Raw genomic sequence first — 20828 nt, forward strand, 5'->3', positions numbered from 1 at the left:
CATGTGCGTGTGTGTGTGTGTATAAGCATGTCTATATGGGGGGGAGGGGTGCTTAAGTGTATATAAGTATATAACATATGTCTATTTCTGAATGAACATAAACAAATATTTTATTGCTATTATTCGTATACATTTAGATATTAGTGTGCGCCAGCATCTTTTCAGACACGTGTGTATGCATATATCACACGTCATACATGTGTGTTTGTATGCATGTAATTCTTATGTCATATATTATCATATATGCGTGTAGACACACAGACATACACACAGTCACACACACACGCACGCAAAGACAATTCCATATGCTCTGTTTTATATTCCTCTCTGTTACCCACTTCTCTTTGTATTTGTATACGTAAATATTTCTATACGAGCAAATGCATGGAATCTGTGTCTGCGTGTAACAATGACAAGGAAATGTATAGGTATATGTATATAAGATATATAAGCATAGACACTCGTGTGTACATATGTCTGTATAATACATCAAGTACAGGACATCACCAACGAGTGAAAAATACGTAGACACCACATACATGCCTATATATATATATATTCAAACATATAAGATTTACCTTTTGTATATGTGTGTATGCAACCATAATGCTACAAAGCGTCAGTCTATTGCGATGCGTGATTATGCATATGCTCATATATATATATATACATATATATGTATATATATATATATATATATATATATATATATATATTGCGTGAGCATGTGTGTAAATGCATGTATGTGTATGTACATGTGCATGTGTAGGGGTTTAAATGTATGTTTCAGTGTGTGTAGAAAGGTGAAAGGGAAACAAGCATAGAAAGCGTGAATAAATAAACGCAACGTTTCTCCCGGAACTGAAAGAATCATCAGACACTGACCACAATAATGAGTGTGGCCTTTGAATTGGCCACGTTTATGTATTTGCGTATTGAGAAGGGTAAGTGGGGCTGAAACTAATTAGATCGTTTTAATTATTTTCTCTCGTTTGATCAGAAAACAGATAAAATCATCAGTGCTCTCAGATAATTACTACAGTGTGTATTTGTAGAACAGTGTGCGCGCGCGTGTGTGTGTGCATGTCAATGTGTGTGTGTGTGTGTGTGTGTGTTTATGTGTTTCTCTGCTTCAGAATTTATGCGTTTGTGTTCACGCGTGTGTGTTGAGTGCATGTGTAATGCTTTTGCCTTTAAATCTGTGAATATATGCCATGTTTCTAAGCGTACGTGTGTGTGTGTCTTTGAATGTTTGTGTTTATAAGTGTTCTGAATGTGCGTATGCATGTGTGTGTGTATTTGTGTGTTTATTTCCTGCAGCTCTGATTATGAAATGTGGTCAATATAATTGATCGTTCCTCGGTTTTGACCAGATATAATTACCAAGCAGCTTTTATTGCAAAACCATTGTAAATATTAGGGCATGTGACCTTTGACTGATTCACCTCCGAACTGTTTCGGCCAAATTCACTCGCAACCTGACCACAGCCACTTGCAAATACTTCATGAAACTTCATTTCATATCTCTCTCGAATTTCACTTACTCTTATTTTATTTTACACCAATATTTCACACCCACATTTCACACCGATATTTCATGCACTAAGTTATATTTTACACTACTAATCTTGCATCAACGATAGTTGCTTTTTTCCCCTCTCTTTTCTGTTTTTATGGCGGCCGGGATATTCGGGAGAGTATTTCTATTTCCTTGACGATTATTTATTATTTTTTTTTGTATGTTTTGAATTTGAAATTAATGTTTTCATCAACTGAAATTGTTGATAACGACGAGTCAAAATTTTGCAAAACAAACAAATAAGTAAATAAAGACAGAAAGAATTGAGGAGGAGGAGGAGGGGGAGTAATGTGGTGATAATAATGTGTTGATGATGACGGTGACGATTTAAATGAATAAAATAAATTAAAAAACTTAAACTGAATTCAATATAAAAAACATTATCAATTCAAATTCAAATTCAGGGATTTTCCGCATTTTCATCTTTTATTTTTTACTATGGTATTTTATTTTCGTTACAATTTTTATTTTATTTTATCTTTATTTTATTTTTTACTATGGTATTTTATTTTCATTACAATTTTTCAACGATTCTTTATTCAAATTCCTCTTTTTTACTGATTTAAGTTTGTAAAAATATTTCAATTTGAATTTTTAAATTGAATTTCAAAATTCTGGAAAAATATGCTTAATGCAAATTATTTTTAATTTTCTTCCCTTGATATATGGAAATATTACAGGAATCTAAATAGAAATCCACTGCCTTGTATATACAGATTTCTTGGAGAAAATGTTCCATGTTTAAACACTCTAACCAAAATTAATATTTATTCCATCAGTTAGTTTCCTTCCAGTTTTATCAGATTTTATTGTTTTGGGTCAGAAGTTTTGCAATACGTATTTTGGTTCCTTCTTTGCTTTATTCAACAAGTTACAACAAAAGCAGCCTCGAATTCAAAGTAGGGGCTATCGTGTTGCGCCGTCTGAAGCCATTTTTTTTGCCAATTCTTTGATCCCATACAAATACCAGTTCTTGTTCTTCGAGGGGAAGAACTCCTTCGTTGAAATTTCCGTCTCCTGTTGGTTGACAAAGTGTCACGAGCGTAAGCTGTGAGCTATGAATCAATAATGAGGATAGAAGTATATTGTCAAAAACAAAATTCAAACCAGCTGTTAACTGATACGGACAGATGGTATGGTAGTAGATTAGAAACGATTTTCCAATGTCATTTATTTGATAAAAAAACACAGGTTGGGTGGTACCAGGCTAGAGGCGGTAATCCAGTTGCCTACATTTGATGTTTCATTTAATCCATTGCTCGATTTAACATTAACACTTGGTTATTAGAGTTGAAGCTTAATTTCTATTCGGTCAAAGTGCACTGCCTTTATTTCTCTTTAAATTTTAGCTACAGGTGAATAATTTTACAGTGGCCGTTTTTTCTTTTGTTTTTCCTACACTCGAATTATTCCCACGTGAATGTACAGTTTGCAAGGTTTTGCGTTGATGCTACCAAAATGTGTTGTTCCATCGAACATTGGTGACCTATCATTGTCAACGATGCCTCAGACTCTATGTTTCCTTCTACTTGGGGGTTAAGAATAAGCAATGAATTTTGAAGAGATCTAGAACTGATACGGTAACACATCTAATTTGAAGGTCTAAAACTCCCACCAAACCACCACCTAATTTCATTCATCGATTCTGAAAGGGTAGCATGGCAATTTGACTTTGGTGGAATTTGATCTCAGATCACAGAGACCTGGAACAAATACCACAAAGTATGTTATTTGATGCTATAATGATTCTGCCAATTCATTATCTTAATATTAAATATATGTAAAGCGGTGAGCGAGGAGAATCGTTAGCACGCCTGACTAAATGCTTAGCAGCATTTTGTCCGTCTACGCGTTCTGAGTTCAAAGACCACCGAGGTTGACTTTATCTCTCATCCTTTCGCAGTCAGTAGAGTTAGAAAAATAAGTACAAGTTGAGTATTGAGGTCGATGTTACCAACTTACCCACACCACAGAGTTTGCTGGCCTTGTGCCAACATTTGAAATTAATATTAAGTATATCTTGTTAAACTGCTGAAATATTCCATTGTCTACACATACGAGGGACACATTGTTAATTACTTGCTTCCTCGGCAATCAGTCCCATATAGCAAATTGCCAATATATAGCAGCATTGGTGTAGTGGCGCTTCAAATATCTTAGTATTTAAATTTCTGATCTACCAGCTATTTTCCCCGCTAACTTCTACTCTGAAGCATATCTACAAATCTTTGGCATTAACTGTATTTGTACATTAATTAAATGTATTACACATAATACAGTCGAGAATGATTGTCATGTTAATTAAACAACCTGACCATAGACAGTAAAATCAGGATCGACCTGACAGCACTGTTTCTGGTATTATTATACTTTCGTCATCAATTGATTACCCAACATTTTACTTCCACTGTGAGATTCTATTTCAAGTCACTCTGGTGGCCTTTCGTTACATTCTTTGACGGTCAGCTTTAAAATTCCTTTAAAGTAACGTAAGTTTTATCCTTCCAAATTCGATAAAATAAGCAAATATTGAAGGAAATGACTTCTACGTAGTGGCTCGATAAGCTAGAAATAGTTAGCAAATATATTTTTAAACACATCCTATCATCTTGAAATGGAGTGAACGTATATTCAAAATAATGTAGTCCTGGGTATTTTATATCTGAAAAAACGGCAAGAGAGTCATGGCTGGAATTCCTCTAATCATAGATCCGTCTGCTAAATCGCGGCTGACTAGAAGCTAAACAACAATCTGGAATTGATTATAGGTCTGTTCAATCAGAGCGAACTTGGAGCTATGAAACAACAAAATCTAACAAGAATAACAACATAAATAGTGGGCAGGCTGATATAATCGATTATCGCATAGAATAGTGAGCTCCAGCATGGCCGTGGAATAAAAGCCTGAAAGACTAAAAGAATAAAGAAATCCTGCAATGTAATATCAGCTTGAAATATCAGATTGTTCTGGTGTTATTGTACTGTAATTAATCAGGGAATTGGTTGTATAGACATAAATTCTAAGCTTCCCTTTTGATCTGCAGATAAACAGTTTTCCCGATAAAATCAGTTGAGAATGGCTTTTGTATCTTGATGTGATTCCTACAGTAATTTGTCTTCTTCTCTTTGCTAAATGTTCGCACATCCATGTTCAATTGAAATATTGGTTTATGTTAAAATATTGTGGCATTAAATGGCAGTAGAGAAATAGGAAATAGGTTAAAGATGCCTGCAGTATAAGCCATTAAAAGCTTGTTGCGAAGATGTCTACAGGAAAACATGACATGCATTTGCACTTTTTCTCTTGTTTCCATTCTTAGTTCTTTACATTAAGACGCTTTGCATGTATATATATATGAGTGTATGTCTAAGCTTTTGTGTGCAAGTGTGCGTTTGTGTGTGTGTATGTGTGTGAGACTGTTCGTTCATAGACATGGAGTATCTCTCCTCATAAGCAACTAATTTTGATGTGGCCCCACAGATATATACGGATATATATGTATACATATACATATACATATATATACAAATGCACACACACATACGCACACACACACACACACACAAAGACATTTATATATATATATATATATATATATATATATATATATATACCGGAGTAAACACATAAATGTGAAACAAGGTGGAAAAAAGAGTACTCAAATACCAGTGGTAGAGTAATATGCTTTATTTAAAGCAGCAGAAAATACAACAAAATCTGTTACTCTGAGTTTCTCGTTGCCGTTCATCAGACAGTTTTTGCTAGAATGGAACCGATATATCAATTCAATCTAGACTCTTACAAATGCTACACCTTTAAAAATGTACACTTTATTATATGTACACTTTATATATGTACACTTTAATATATGTACCTTTATATATGTACACTTTAATATAAATATGTATTGCAGTGTAATATTTATAATAAGTTTTAATTTCTATGCATTAATTATACTTTCTTCATTAACGTCAATATGTATTTTATTCAATGTAAGGTTTTTTCCTCGAATTTTATAATTTTTATGTTTTATATATATATACATATATTTTTGAGCTTTTTTTTGTTTATCGCTCGAAGATTGACCGTTATTTCTAAAGGGCCAATCAAACAAGTCCATTTTTTTAAAGGTGTAGCGTTTGTAAGAGTCTAGATTGAATTGATATATCGGTTCCATTCTAGCAAAAACTGTCTGGTGAACGGCAACGAGAAACTCAGAGTAACAGATTTTGTTGAATTTTCTGCTGCTTTAAATAAAGTATATATATATATATATATATATTATATATATATATATATATATATATATATCGACCTCAGTAGTTCACTGGTAGTGTATTATATTAACGCTAGAAGGATTAAAGTCAAAGCGGATCCTGATGGGATTTCAATTAGGAACGTAAATACTACAAACTACTTTGCCTCATGCTCTAGTAATGCTGCTTCAGCGTTCTCGCAATGAGAAGATTCTTTGGCCGACAGTCCACATGAATTCGGAAGAGATCAAGTATTTCAACCTTACAACCTTCAAAGTAGATTTACCTGTCAAATGCACACACATATACACACACTGAAGATCGGAAGGGCTCATGCCGTATCACACCCTGTCACGCTGTTGTGTAACACGAAGAAGTGGCAAGATATAGAACATACTGCATCGACTTACTCGATTCCCGTCTTAGAAATTTTATGCAGCAGAAAAAAATAAACAAAGTGATATATTTGGAGTGATGAGAACGAAGAGAGTTATAAAAATTACATACACATATGCACTCATACGCACACACTCTCTCTCTTTCTCACGCTCTCTCTCTCTCTCTCTCTCTGCATATATATATATATATAGGCATAAATACATGTATGCACATATATGTATGTTTCCAGGTTTGTATGCGCCCGTACACACATACTTCACGGATTTTGCTCTAAAAATGTACAATCAAACACCATGGCTGTTGCATATTAAATCCATTTTGGAAAATTTTTCACAAGAATCTTTTCGATTAATTTTGATCTTCTGTTTTCTTTAACAAACGTAATAAACGAGGAGTGATCATAGCTGACCCTCACAGAGTTACACTCTGACCCAAACGAACATTCTTGTCCCATGGAGACTTCATACAATAACCATATTGGTTGAATCATTTGTTATTTAGACAGGTCCTGCGATTAAAAGATATTTTCTCCATTAACATCTTCTGACATGAAACCATTGTAAGATATATATATATATGTGTATGTGAGTATCTATCTATCTATCTATCTATCTATCTATCTATCTATCTATCTATCTATCTATCTATCTATCTATCTATCTATCTATCTATCTATCTATCCATATATACTCTTTTACTCTTTTACTTGTTTCAGTCATTTGACTAAAGCCATGCTGGAGCACCACCTTTAATCGAGCAACTCGACCCCGGGACTTATTCTTTTGTAAGCCCAGTACTTATTCTAACGGTCTTTTTTGCCGAACCGCTAAGTGACGGGGACGTAAACACACCAGCATCGGTTGTCAAGCAATGCTAGGTGGACAAACACAGACACACAAACACACACACATACAATTATATACATATACATATATACGACAGGCTTATTTCAGTTTCCATCTACCAAATCCACTCACAAGACATTGGTCGGCCCGGAGCTATAGCAGAAGACACTTGCCCAAGATGCCACGCAGTGGGACTGAACCGTGAACCATGTGGTTGGTAAGCAAGCTACTTACCACACAGCCACTCCTACATGTATATATATATATATACAGATACATACACAGACACACATATAATGTATGCGCGCATGCATGAACGATGGACGTCGAGGCAATGCTATGTGTGGTCGTTGCTTGTTAAGGGGAGACAAATCCTCGATGACTTTTTAGTCCAGCGGATGATTTAGAGTTTGCACCAAAAGTATTACGTAAATGTCTCTTTTCAGATAAAATTAATATAGCATCACGATAACCGACACTGTAAATTTTTACATGATTTAGAGACTCTTAATTCCGGATGTCAACAGTCGATTTCTAACTGGTTCTAGTTCCTGTAACCTCGCGTAGCTCGTAAGAAACATGTATAGAAAAACACACATTGCTACATGGTGGGCATTTGAAGCGATTATTAATATCTCTGTATACAGCATTGCTTCATTAACATCACTCAAGCTTTTGATTCTGAGAATTAGATTGTGTCCTTAGAGATTTTTGGAATCTCATTAATTTGCCTCGTTAAGGTACATAAATATTAACAAGGAGTGTAGAGGGCGAGCGGAGGAGGCATTTCGTCCGTCTTTACGCTTTGACTTCAAATTCCGCTGGGGTCGACTTTACTTTCTATCCTTTCGGGGTCGATAACGTAAGCAGCACTTGAGCACTGGGTTGAACTTACTCCTCCGAAATTGCTGGCCTTGTGCCAAAATTTAAAACTAATATTAACAAGGAGTTTCATGATATGAGATTATATGCCGTAACTTATGAAGTATCGCCAAACCCATTTCCATCAATAATGATGTAGAAGAGGGTGACATGCCTCTGCCTACTCTCTTTGCCGTGTAATCCATACATCACAACAGATATTTTTAATCGCCTTCAAAGACTGTTCCAAGGACACTTTACGTACACACGAACACACACACACACATATACAGATATATATGTATATATATAAATATATATGTTTAAATATATATACATATATATATATATATATATATACATGTGTGTGTGTGTGTGTGTGTATCGTCTCCATAATCTTCTGCATAAGCCAGGAAGCAGTTTCTGCAAAAATCTCTGAAAATATAAATAACAATAATTTCACATAAATTCATTTGCATTCTATGCTCCCATGAGGTCACATCAAACAATTCGTCTCCGATTACTTTTTTTTTAACCAAAGAAGAATAATCAAAAGAAAATAAAAAACAAAAGCGATTTTCTCTCATGCAAAATTATATTAATATCAGATTTGCTGATAGTTAACAGCGGTGTTGGTGAAAGCTAGAACTTTGAAGAAAAATGGTTTAGTTATCAGAGAGGAAAAAATCAATGATGTGAAAATGGATAAATTTTTAGATTTGTCTATTGCTAATATTACTGAACTACTTCATAACAATGTTCTACAAAGAAAAGATCGTAGCATTTTGCTTTAATTCTAACTATAATCGAATCTGAAATCGCTTGCTAACCACCCCAATTCTGTATTTAGAGTCAAACTGAATTTGGGTAAGGAAAGAAAATATATTTGTGATAGTTAATGGTGCAAGTTTGTCATCTATATTAATCATCATCATCATTGTTCGACCGTATATTAAAAGAAGTAGAGATATTTTTAAATTATAGACGACTTCAGATGTTTGTGTTTATGCAAGATATTATGTAATTATTTTTGTGAAGTTATGGGAACCGTCATTTTGGTGGGTGGCTAATTCGCAATTTTAGTGAAGTATATATATATATACGCACACATATATGTACATACATATGTACATACTTATGTATACATATAATTGTGTGTGAGTGAGTGTGCGTATATGCATAATATGAAGTAATAATTACATGTGTATACAATTAAATGATAAATAACTCAATTAAAATGTTTACCTCACCGTCTTCGATTCGATCCTACCACCATTATGTTTACGATAAGGTCTGGGTCTGTGTTCACACGGGTCTAAATTCTACTGCTTTTATGCTTTTTCTGTCATGGTGGAGGATTTCACAAATTTATTTCATATTTTCCGTTGTGTCACTGATTGCTTTGAATATCTTGAAACGCTTCGAGCTATAAATAGATACAACTTGAAGCGAAAAATATTGACCGTCATAAGAATATAGATGCATTTCGAAGGCTTTTGCTGGAAATTTGCTGAGATTCATGGAAAATTGGTACAGGCAAATTGCCAAAATTAATCAGTCATTGTAAGCATTGCAGAACCGAACTAAGACCACGATACAAAACCTCGCCGAATATTTGAACCTGTGTTGCAAGAACACCATTTCTTGACTGACTCAGAAGGCTCAATTCCAATTAGCATCAGCGGTGTACGCATTTCAACTGAAAAGTACAGTCACACCACTGCGTATATGTGGTAGACGCAAACATGCATGCATAATCTCCAAGATGACTTTGTGGAAATTCCAATGTAGGAGACTTTGCAGAGTTGGAGACTGTATCTCTCTACTGCAAAATAATTTCGAATTTTGAGACCCGAAACATACAGGCCACCTTCACTTCGATTCTCTTGTTAGCTGGTTTAAGGTAATACGAGAGTTTAGGGCTGATATTGACTGTATTTAAACATCTCATCATCAAAGACAATTTTTTTAGGATAAGACGGAACATAACACTGTACAAGAGAAACAAGATAGAGTTTGAGATATTTATTGGTTTCTCTCAAGACAAAAGGAGACTCCGTAAATGAGGGTTTTGAGAGAATTACAGAAAAGTAAGAAGCTGGAAATCCATTTGATTTGGGAAAGAGGAAACAATTTTAATTTCCTACATAGATACAAACTCCCACATTTTTAGAGGGATGTGCATAACTGTATTTTCATTTTATTGAGCGTAGAGAAACAAAGAGTAAAGTCGGCCAAGATGGAGTTTAAGCTTGAGATACAAACTAAATACATAAAAAACGAAATACCACAACGTTTCTTGATCGCCGCCGTTAAATGTAAGTGAAAGTGATTTCTCACAATCACGGCCAGCCTTTTCTTGTGGGGGTTTGGGTTATGATTGAATAAAATAATTCCAGTTTCTGAGTGGTAGAAATATTATACTGATCCCGTGAGGATGAAAGATACGGATGACTGGAAAGGAATTCGGACCTTTGTCAAATGGGGAACTCTCGAGAAAACAAGTGAAACACATTCACTAAACAGTAAACATTTGAGTAAATAAAGCAACAAACTTTTGACCTTCGTCAGAAAGTGAAGAAAAGAGAGCAAATGATGTTTGCCTTCAGACCACAGATTCTTCCATTCCAACAAATCAAAAGCGAAACGAAAATTAGTCGTTGTCTAATATTGTTCTTCAGCTTGTTCTCGCCGCGTAAACAATTTCTATAAATTGAGCCAGTAACGCCGCCGCCTCTGCACTAAATATGTTACAGCCAAACTCTTTAGTTCGGTTTAACCTTTCACTTACTGCTGATCAACAACAGCGACCAATTCTGTATCATAATAGCAGACACTGCACTAAGAAACACGGCACCAGCATTTTTTCTTTCGACAGAAGTATTTTATAATTCTGCACCTTACACACTGCGGAATTACTTTGACAACAACTGAAAAACGTTGGAACCAACTAAGGTGAATTGGTTTTGCTTTGTTTTAGGTGGGCAATTCGATTTCCAATGTTTTTCTTGGCAAGTTTACCATAAAGTGAAAACTAAATATTACATTTTTTTTAATGTTTACGCTAGGAATAAAGTTATTTAAATATATTGTTAAAGCTTAAAATAGAAATAAAGGTATTGAATGTTAAATGCAACATTTTGGGTTGGTTTTTGGTAATGTTTATAGTTCTATTTTATTACAATAAAATCATTTGTTTCGTTAGCTGTTAGCAATCAATTCCATGAAAGGACAGCAAGCAAATTCTAACACTATGGCAAAACAGAAAATATTAAAACACTACAATTCGTTTACTACAACATAAAATACAACTGGAAAAAACATTAAAATTTGTTTCGAAAACATGAAGATTCCTTAACAAATTATGTCACATGGCTTACAATTGAGAAGAACTGAAAACCCATTGTAAATCATTTGACACGGAACAAATGAAATTGCTGAGTTTGTAAACGAATTTCAATGTTATAATATTAGGTCTTTTATTTATTTTCATTTCATAACATTCTCTGTAAACAGTAAACACAACGAATTAACTGTGCAATAAAGCTTCACCGAGCTTCAAATGGATTAATTAAACCTCGTGAGTTGTCGCCCCTTTGCCTTCACCCAACTTGATTAACATTAGCCATTGAACCTCTATTTTCATCTTCTCGTTGCAAAGTGTAATTTAATTTGTCAACCTTTATTCGATCGCAATAACTGCGTTGACTTCCACTCCACCGTTAGATGCCCATGAGAATATCGCCCAAAGTTAATTCCTCCCTCTCGTTACAAACAAATACTCTGCGTAGACACAGTTCATGGAATACCCGTCGCTGTACTCATGTTGTTCTTCTTCTTGATTAATCTCGTGACCATCTTTCATTGATCAGACCTATAACCTCGTATCAAGGGCAACTTTATCCAATGTGTTTTTCCAACTTGAAGGCGCTTGTGGAGCGTTCAACATGGTAATTACTAAGACATCTTTATTCTTTTACTTGTTTCAGTCATTAGGGTGCGGCCATGCTGGTGCAACGCTTTGAAGAATGAATCCACCCCAGTTCTTATTTGTTTACAGCCTGGTACTTATACTATCATTCTCTTTGAACGAACCGCCAAGTTATGTGAACGTAAACACACCAACGCAGGTTGTGAAGCGGCGGTGGTGGGAAACAAATAATGACACACATACATACGTGCGCACACACACTCACTCTTATACATGCACGTGTATATATATATATATATATATATATATATATATATATATATATATATATATATATACATACATACATTTTATTTAAAAGCAGCAGAAATATAACAAAAGCTGTTACTCAGAGTTTCACGCTCCCGTTCGTCAGACAGTTTTATTATCAAAACAGTTGTTTTCCGTAAACGAGTCGAGGACTTACTACGATTTACTCCTGATCTCGACAATGGTGTAAAAACGGTGACATTTGAGCTTCATTTTCATTTGGGGAAGAGATGGAAGTCCTTAGGTAGTAAATCTGGTGAATAGGACGTGAGACGGAAGCGATATCCTGTTGTTTTGGGCGAGAGACTCCCGAGTACCGAGCGCTCGGTGGCAGGGTGTACTGTCATCGCGAACAATCTAATTCTTCACGCTTCACACATCCGATCGTTTCCACTGAATGTCTTCTCTCAAATGCTTCAAAACTTCGTCGATCGTCCTCCGACGACGATCCCCATGCACAAGCGGATGAATTTTCTCTACATTTCCGGGGCGACACTCTTCTCTACATTTCCGGGGCTGACAAGTCTGCCAGATCCCTCATCCTCTTCCAAGAATGTTCTTCCGCTCTTGAATCGTCCCTTCCACTCAAAATAGTGCGCACGGCGCATTGCCTCGGCGCCGTAAGCTTGAAGAAATCTGCTCAATGTGTCTGTAGCAGTCTTCCCAACTTTCACACAAAATCACAAATTTCACAACATGCGAAGTAAACGCAGCGATGTCACTCAGCACGCTTTCTCATGAAGGTCACTGCTAGCTCTCACTGTGCAGGCAACTATGTGCTGCCATCTGTTGGGACGTTACAGAACTAGTCCAGCAACTTTTCCATACCACCTCGTACATATATATATATATATATATATATATATATATATATATGTATGTATATATATATATATGTATATATATGCATATATATATATATATATATGTATATATATATATATATTATATATATATATATATATATATATATATATATATATATCTTACGTGTATGCACACACACACATGTATGTAAGTATGTATACATGGTTTTTACGAACTGTCTTCCTAATTTGTGCGTGTTTCCATGAATTTCATACAGTTGTTAACACGTGAACCATGGTTCTTCTCTCTCCTCTATCTCATATTTATTACAGCCTGCTCAATCTCTGAGCAAACCAGTCCAGCGATTTTAGTGGTTTATGTTTTTTATAAGTAAATATTTATATATCGAGTGAAATATTAATGTTTCCTCTAAATATTCGCGTTAACAATGACGAATGGGTTGCACTGTGTACATACATTGATATTTCCTCCTCTTGAAAATGTTTCGTAAAGCATTTGTTGCTTTATTTCAGATTTGAAGGAAGAGAAAACAAATGCATGCAAGGGTCCTAGATGAAGAAATATATCATTTACTGTTTTATAATATATCGCTATGGTAATCCATCGCAATGATAATACATCTTAGAAATTAAACTGTCATTAATTTACTTAATATCATTAATTTAAATGTTTTACTAGTTTCTAACGAATTTAGACTCGTAAACTAGATGAAAATTGCAATTTTAATTCATCTTCATGTCATGTATAGATTGTATTTCAGTGATTTGTAAAGTATCTCGTTGCTGTTTATAAATAGAGAACATATAAAAATGAAACTTGTTCGACTGATTGAGTAACTATTAAATCATAACTCTGTATCATATTTCACAAAGGTTCTCTTAACGGTACAAAAGAACTCTACTCGAAGCAGGTTTTAATTTTCACCATCCTTTCCTCGCTATCAATGTGTGTGTGTGTGTGTGTGTAATAACATTTTCCCATCACATTACCATTGATATTTCAGCTAACATCAAATTATTGGGAAATGCAACGAGGGCCAAGGAAAGCAAGCCAGGGCTACAAGTCCGTGGGACAACGAAAGACATATACTTTTAAAACTAATAAAACAGAATCTAAGAGGACAGGTGAGGGTCTGTGTCGGTAAGACTTTCACATTGGGGAGAAAGTAACAGGAAGTAACAAAAATCGTACAGTGAAATTGCCGTTGGAGCTGTGATATCCAATAATCACCACAATATATATCTTTAGAGTAAAGATAAAGAAAAGGAAATGAAAGAAAGCCAGCAGAGTTTTGCGTCCTCCAAGCTTGCGAAACTGGCAGCAGCTGATGAGGAATGCAAGACAACGTAGCTTCATACGTAGACAAGAAGCGATAGGAGGGGGAAACTTGTTGAAATGGGGAGAAGGAAAGAGAAGCGAGTAAAGCCAGAGGGAAACTGAAGCGAGAGAGAGCTGGAGGATAGAAATGGGTTAACGGGATTGAAAGAAGGTATACGAGTGGAGAAAAATTATTGACTGAAACCTGTCGGAGGCTAAGTTCTGAGTTTGAATATGAAATGCTGTTCATTTAACTTCCGAACAAGCAATTTCGATTAACTCTTTCTCTAACTTTAAAACAATTAGTTTGAAAAAAGCAAATGCTTTTGGATTTCTTTTCAACGAAATAAATGACATGTCTTAAACTATCGTTCAAAAGTAAATACCCAGACACATTCATACTGATAGGAAAACACAAGCTGAGTGTTAATTCTTCACTTTCTGCATTTGTTTCCTTTCTGTATAGTTAGGTAACGCCACGTAATATTTATATGATTTCCTTGATTTTTTACACACACGCACACACACACCTATACATACTCACACACACACACACACACATACACACATTCACACACACACACACATAAAACATCTAAACAGTTTTGCTTCTTGTTATATATTGTGTGTACTGAACTATAATTTGAATGTTCACATGAATCTTTTTCCTTCCGCTACACCAATTTTGACATGTCTTTTGATTTGGTTTTCAATATATTAGAAAGTTCCCTCATGGTTAACCACTCTATTAGAAATAGAACCTAAATATCCCTCAAATCATACATTTCTTGAAAATAAAAAAGAGTCAGATTTTATGTTGCAAGTGGCCTTAAATATTCTTCTTTTAATGTGTGACAACAATTTCCTTCATTCACTAAACTTAAATACAAGGTGTATTTCAGAAGATTGTAGACATTTTCAGGAAGAATTTTATCAATTTCTAAGAAGTACAAAACTCTAATCTCCTTTAAAATACAATCCTCTAACTTCAATGAACTTGTTGTAGCACGCCAGCCACTCCATGAAGGCCCCATGAAGGTCCCATGGAAGTCCCCCGAAGTGAAGATGTCCAAGATCTTTGTCACAGACTCTTTCATTTCCCGAACGGATGCCTCTGAGGTTCTCCTTCAATTTGGGGAACAACCAAAAGTTACAGGAAGCCGGATCTGCGCTGTAGGAAGGGTGATGGACAGTTTTGATATGTATGTCCTGTCAAGTATTCGGGTAGGGTCAGGATGCTTGTCACTGGGCACTCTGGAAACAAACATTGCAGATATTTTGCACATGTTCAAACCTTCATGAACAATTAGGTGTCCAGTTGCCACACCAGCTCCAGCATGACCAGTATTTGTGGTATGATGTTGTTAGTGATTGGTTAAACATCAAATTCCACGTAGCATTCACCAGTTCCTTAATTAAAATATTGAAGTATTCTCTTCACTACCTTTTTTTCTGTGGCAATTATTCATTCCTAAATTATAGTTCATATGTTTAGGGGTGTAATTTGGATACATTAATTTCTTTCTCCTTATTACACCATTTGTGTTAATAACCACCTCTATCACCGAATAATGGTCAAACAAAAAATGGCGACTCGAAAAGAAGAGCACGTTATACAAAGGGACAAGATATATTATTTTTACCGCTGAATACTTGTGAAAGAGCATAATACTTTGTATGAATGACTATAATACTTTGTATGAATGACTATAATACTGTTACTACTGAACAGTTATAGGGTTTTTTTTTATGAACGATACATTTCGGTTTTATGGTTTAGAAACATACCAAAATTATGTAATAAGGAAGCTTTGGAAAAATCAAACCACTGCCTATAAAGGCATCCATCAAAGAGGGACCATTTTAATTCCCTTTCAATGTCACCGTTTCTTTTTAATGGCTTTTTAATCCTTTAGCAGAATTCCTCAACATTGTTAGTCCACGCAGCCGTAATGCAGTCAATAAAACGACGAGAATGATTAACTGTAAGATATTGATAATTAAGTGCGACCAATCCATTATAGGCACACCATTCATCCGTAACCACTTTGGCTCGGAGAGCAACCCATTTCTCAACAATTGGTTTTAATGTTGCTATACATTTACATGTCAGGTAATCCTTTTTATTGTTATCATACATTCCAAACACCGAAAATTGTTGAACAACTCGACCTTGGTGATTTTTCTGTTTGAACATTAGAGATTCGTCCAGCTGCACTTTGCCGCCATTTTCACCAAACTTATCATCAACGTGAAGTAATTTCCATGATGTTATGTCTCTGAAATATTGATTCTATTGTAATCCAGTTAGGCAGCTCACTCCATAAAGTCCTTCAGTAAGGTCATTGTGGTTTCGGTGATCCATAAAAAAAGAAACATGAATATCCTTATTTCAGAAATGGTAATGTTACTGAAGTCACGAAACTATTGAATATTGACCGAGTCAGGCCATGGCCAATGTATTCACTAATCGCAGCACTATGTCCGTTCAAAAGTAATCGTCCGTAAAAATGTTGGACACCAATGGAGAGAACATATTCATTCATGTTATTCACTGGAATCAGTTCTTAAAATGTTTGAATAAAAGATAAGACGGCCATGCGAGGATCGTATTTGATCGCAGGTCTGTTCAGCGAGAGCTAACATAGAACTAATAACGCACTAAGGCAGCCCCAATATACGGTCGACGGAGATGCTAGAAATATATATTAAACCCCACCCTACTAAAATAAGGGAAGAACAAGAATGGATAATGTAGATGATACACCAAAAAAAGACAGAAGAGTCGTGGTTGGAAAGGTTTTGATGACACAGGGGTTGGACAAAATAATGGAAACACCTTAAAATTTCAAACAAATTACTTTTAATATGGGGTAGGACCGACTTTAGCAGTAATTACAGCTTGAATTCTATGAGGTATGGACTTGTACAAAGTTTTGAATTGTTTCCAAAGGAATTTTTGTCCATTCTTCAGATTAAACAGTCTCAGTTCTTGTAATGATGATGGGAGGATATCGACTCCTTAATTGCTTTTCTAAAATGCACCATAGAGATACAGGGTTTGGACGAAATAATGGAAACACCTAGCATCATAGCATCATAATTTTGAAATAATAATATTGAGATTTGGGGACTGTGGTGGCCAGATAAGGTGTTCAACTTCACTAGAATGTTCCTCGTGCCATTCAGTAGCAACTTTAGCTGTGAGAATTGGTGCATTATCATCCTGAAAGATTGCGTTTCCCTCCGGACACAGTTCTGCAACCATAACATGAATTTGATCAGAGAAAATACTTAAATAGACTTGATTATTAATTCTGCCATGAAGGGAAACCATTGGGCCGGCGGATTTCCAAGATATGATCCCCACCCCACATATCGTAACAGATCCTCCTCCATGTTTAACAGCTGGAAGAAAGCAGTCTTGGTCAAATGCTTCTTTTGGCTGTCTCCACACGTATACTCGGCCAGTGGTCGAAAATAGGGTAAAAGATGACTCGTCCGAGAAAATGACATTCTTCGGACCAATTCTGGAGGTTTTTACTCCACTCTAAACACTTTGCAACGTTTGTTTTTGAAAATAGTGGTTTTCTGATTGCAGCACTCCCGTGAAATCCGGCTTTGTGCAGCTCCCGGCGAACAGTTTTAGTGGAAACTAGGTTCTCAATGTGGTTATTAAACTCTGCAGTAATTTTGGGAGCTGTACTTTTGTGATCCTTTCTAACAATTCGTGTATGAGTCCAACGGTTCCTATCTGAAAGTTTTGGCTTTCTTCCAAAATTTTGTTTCGACGACGAGGTTTTTCCCTCTTTCTCAAAGGCTGTCATTACTTTCCAGACAGTACTTCTTGATACACCAAACATTTCGGCTGATTTCGTTGCGGTAGTGCCTGCCATAAGTGTATCAACAATTTGACCTCTTTGAAAGTCCGATAGATCTGTCATTTTAATGAATTTAATTACCTTTTTCTGATGATATCTGAAAAGAAACAGCAATTTTAGCAAAACATATTAAGCAACACAGATAATAAATAAAAAAAAACATAAAAATAAACAAGCTTTTGACAGTTTTATAGATATTTCAAAATTATGATGCTATGATGCTAGGTGTTTCCATTATTTCGTCCAACCCCTGTATCTCTATTCAATGCGGTATGACCTAGGAATAACAGCTTCATTAATAACGAGTCCTCTGGGAATCTTTTATGTTTTCAGTTGATCTGGTAGAAATCATAGCTGTATTTTCTTCTAATCAAATCCTAAGCTAAAAGGATAGACACAGCTGAACCGTTACTGATCTATGATTTGCAGGAACAGAGTTGAGCTGGGACCGAACAACTACAACAACAAAAGCAACACCAACGGCAGGAACAGCGACAACAGCAACAATGCTAGAAATCAATGTATGAGTCTGACTTGCTAGAAATAACTACCAAATATCTGCCTTATCATACTTGTAAAACTATCTCGTAAAATTAAGTGTACATTGGATAGTGATGTATTTCTAGATATCTTTTCGGGAGGGTCATTGTTGGAACTTTGTTCCTAGTTCTGTAGGATCCCGGCTAAGTTGGAACTAAATAGCAATTAGGAAGAACTCATTATATAATGTAGTCTTAAGGCAGATCATGTCGGAATTACAAATCAGAGGATGCACAGCAATGTAGACAATAGGCGAGTCCAAGTTGATAGGAAGCTTGTTTGGCCATGAAGAAGCCGGAATCCAACCCTATGTCCTGGCGTCTTGGGTAAGTGTATTTTACAATAGCCACAGGTCAATCAACACTTTACACGTGAAAGTAGGTGGAGACTATGTGAAAGCTCGTTCTATTGAGTGTTGCCATAATTTATATGAACAGCTTCATCGCCATATTAGCGCACCCGTTTCCCCAATCTATTGTGGAAACATGAGCGGTCATGAGAAAATATTACCCTACTTGGAAGCAGGTGGAGGTTGGCAGCAAGAAGAGTACACCCTTTCGTAGAAATTCTGCCCCAACGAATTCCGCATGACCCATACAATCAGAGGAAATTGAAGGTGAAAACAACAATGACGATGATATGTGTGTGTGTGTATATGCCCGTGCGCGTGTACCATTGCCATGTTAGCTCCATATACACACATTTTATCTAACAGCCCCCCACTAGGTACACACCAACCGATAACAGGGACATGCATACTCGCTCGCCCATAAACATGTCAATATGTACATACTATGCCCACATACACACACTTTTGCCAGGTTACTGTTACCTCTCCTGCCACACATTTCTCTAGCAAATCCCTTCTTTACGATCAAATCGATATGTGCAACCGTTAAGGTATATACAATTTTTCTCTCTCCATTTTCTCCTTCTCTCCATATGTCTTCTCGTCTTATACCTTTCTGTAGAAGAGTGTAGGCTCGAAACATCAAAGACTTCCGTGGTTCTTGAGCGCCAAACTTACATACCTTATTTTTTGTTCCCTCCCCTTGTTTCTGGCTTTTGTTATGTGTGTGTGTGTATATATATATATGTGTATGTGTGTGTGTGTGTGTGTGTAGTTAATAAAAAAAATACGAAGAAAAAAGACAACCAGAAAGAAACAACAAGACGTGGTAAATGCAAAGTATTAATAAGACGCTCAGAGAAGGAACGAAATGGGCTTTTACGTTTCGGGCAAAGCTTTTTTCTTCAGAAACAGGAGCCAGAAGAAAGTCCAAAGGAAAAGGAAGACAGAGGAAGCAATCGCAAACAGTCCACGTGGTTACATTTACACACACAAACAGATGGATCGATGGGTGGATGGATAGATGGATGGAGGGATGGATCTGCTTTTAGTTTGTCTTGTTTTCCTTGATGTTTTTTTCCCAAGTCTGAAAGGGCCCCATTCATTAGCATATTCCTTCCACGCATGCCGTTTCCTAATTCTGTCGTATGGTCGAAAGGACGTCAATGTTTATTTCATATTTGTTTCTTGTGACTACATTCCTTTTTTCTTTCTTTTATATATTTTCTCATCCTCTTCATAACTCGTCCTTTTTATTGTTCAGTCTAGAGACCCCCCGTCTCTATTTTGTTTCCTTCTTTTCTAATTTGTCTCAGTCTATTCTTCATATTCGCTCATTTTTATCCCTTCGGCTTATTGTTATTTATGCCATCAAAAATGAACAATACTATCGATAAGGTGTCCAAATTGGAAGGATTTTGGGTTGATAACTGATGAGAAATAGGTGTTTCCACCGCTGTTGTTTTGTTTCCTGTTTCCGTGCCATATTTTACTATAGTTTTTTTTAAATATATACATATTTTAGGAGTGGCTGTGTGGTAAGTAGCTTGCTAACCAACCACATGGTTCCGGGTTCAGTCCCATTGCGTGGCATCTTGGGCAAGTGTCTTCTGCTATAGCCCCGGGCCGACCAATGCCTTGTGAGTGGATTTGGTAGACGGAAACTAAAAGAAGCCTGTCGTATATATGTATATATAAGTGTGTGTGTATATGTTTGTGTGTCTGTGTTTGT

The sequence above is a fragment of the Octopus sinensis genome, linkage group LG17 (assembly GCF_006345805.1).
Source record: "Octopus sinensis linkage group LG17, ASM634580v1, whole genome shotgun sequence".
Lineage (NCBI taxonomy): Eukaryota > Metazoa > Mollusca > Cephalopoda > Octopoda > Octopodidae > Octopus > Octopus sinensis.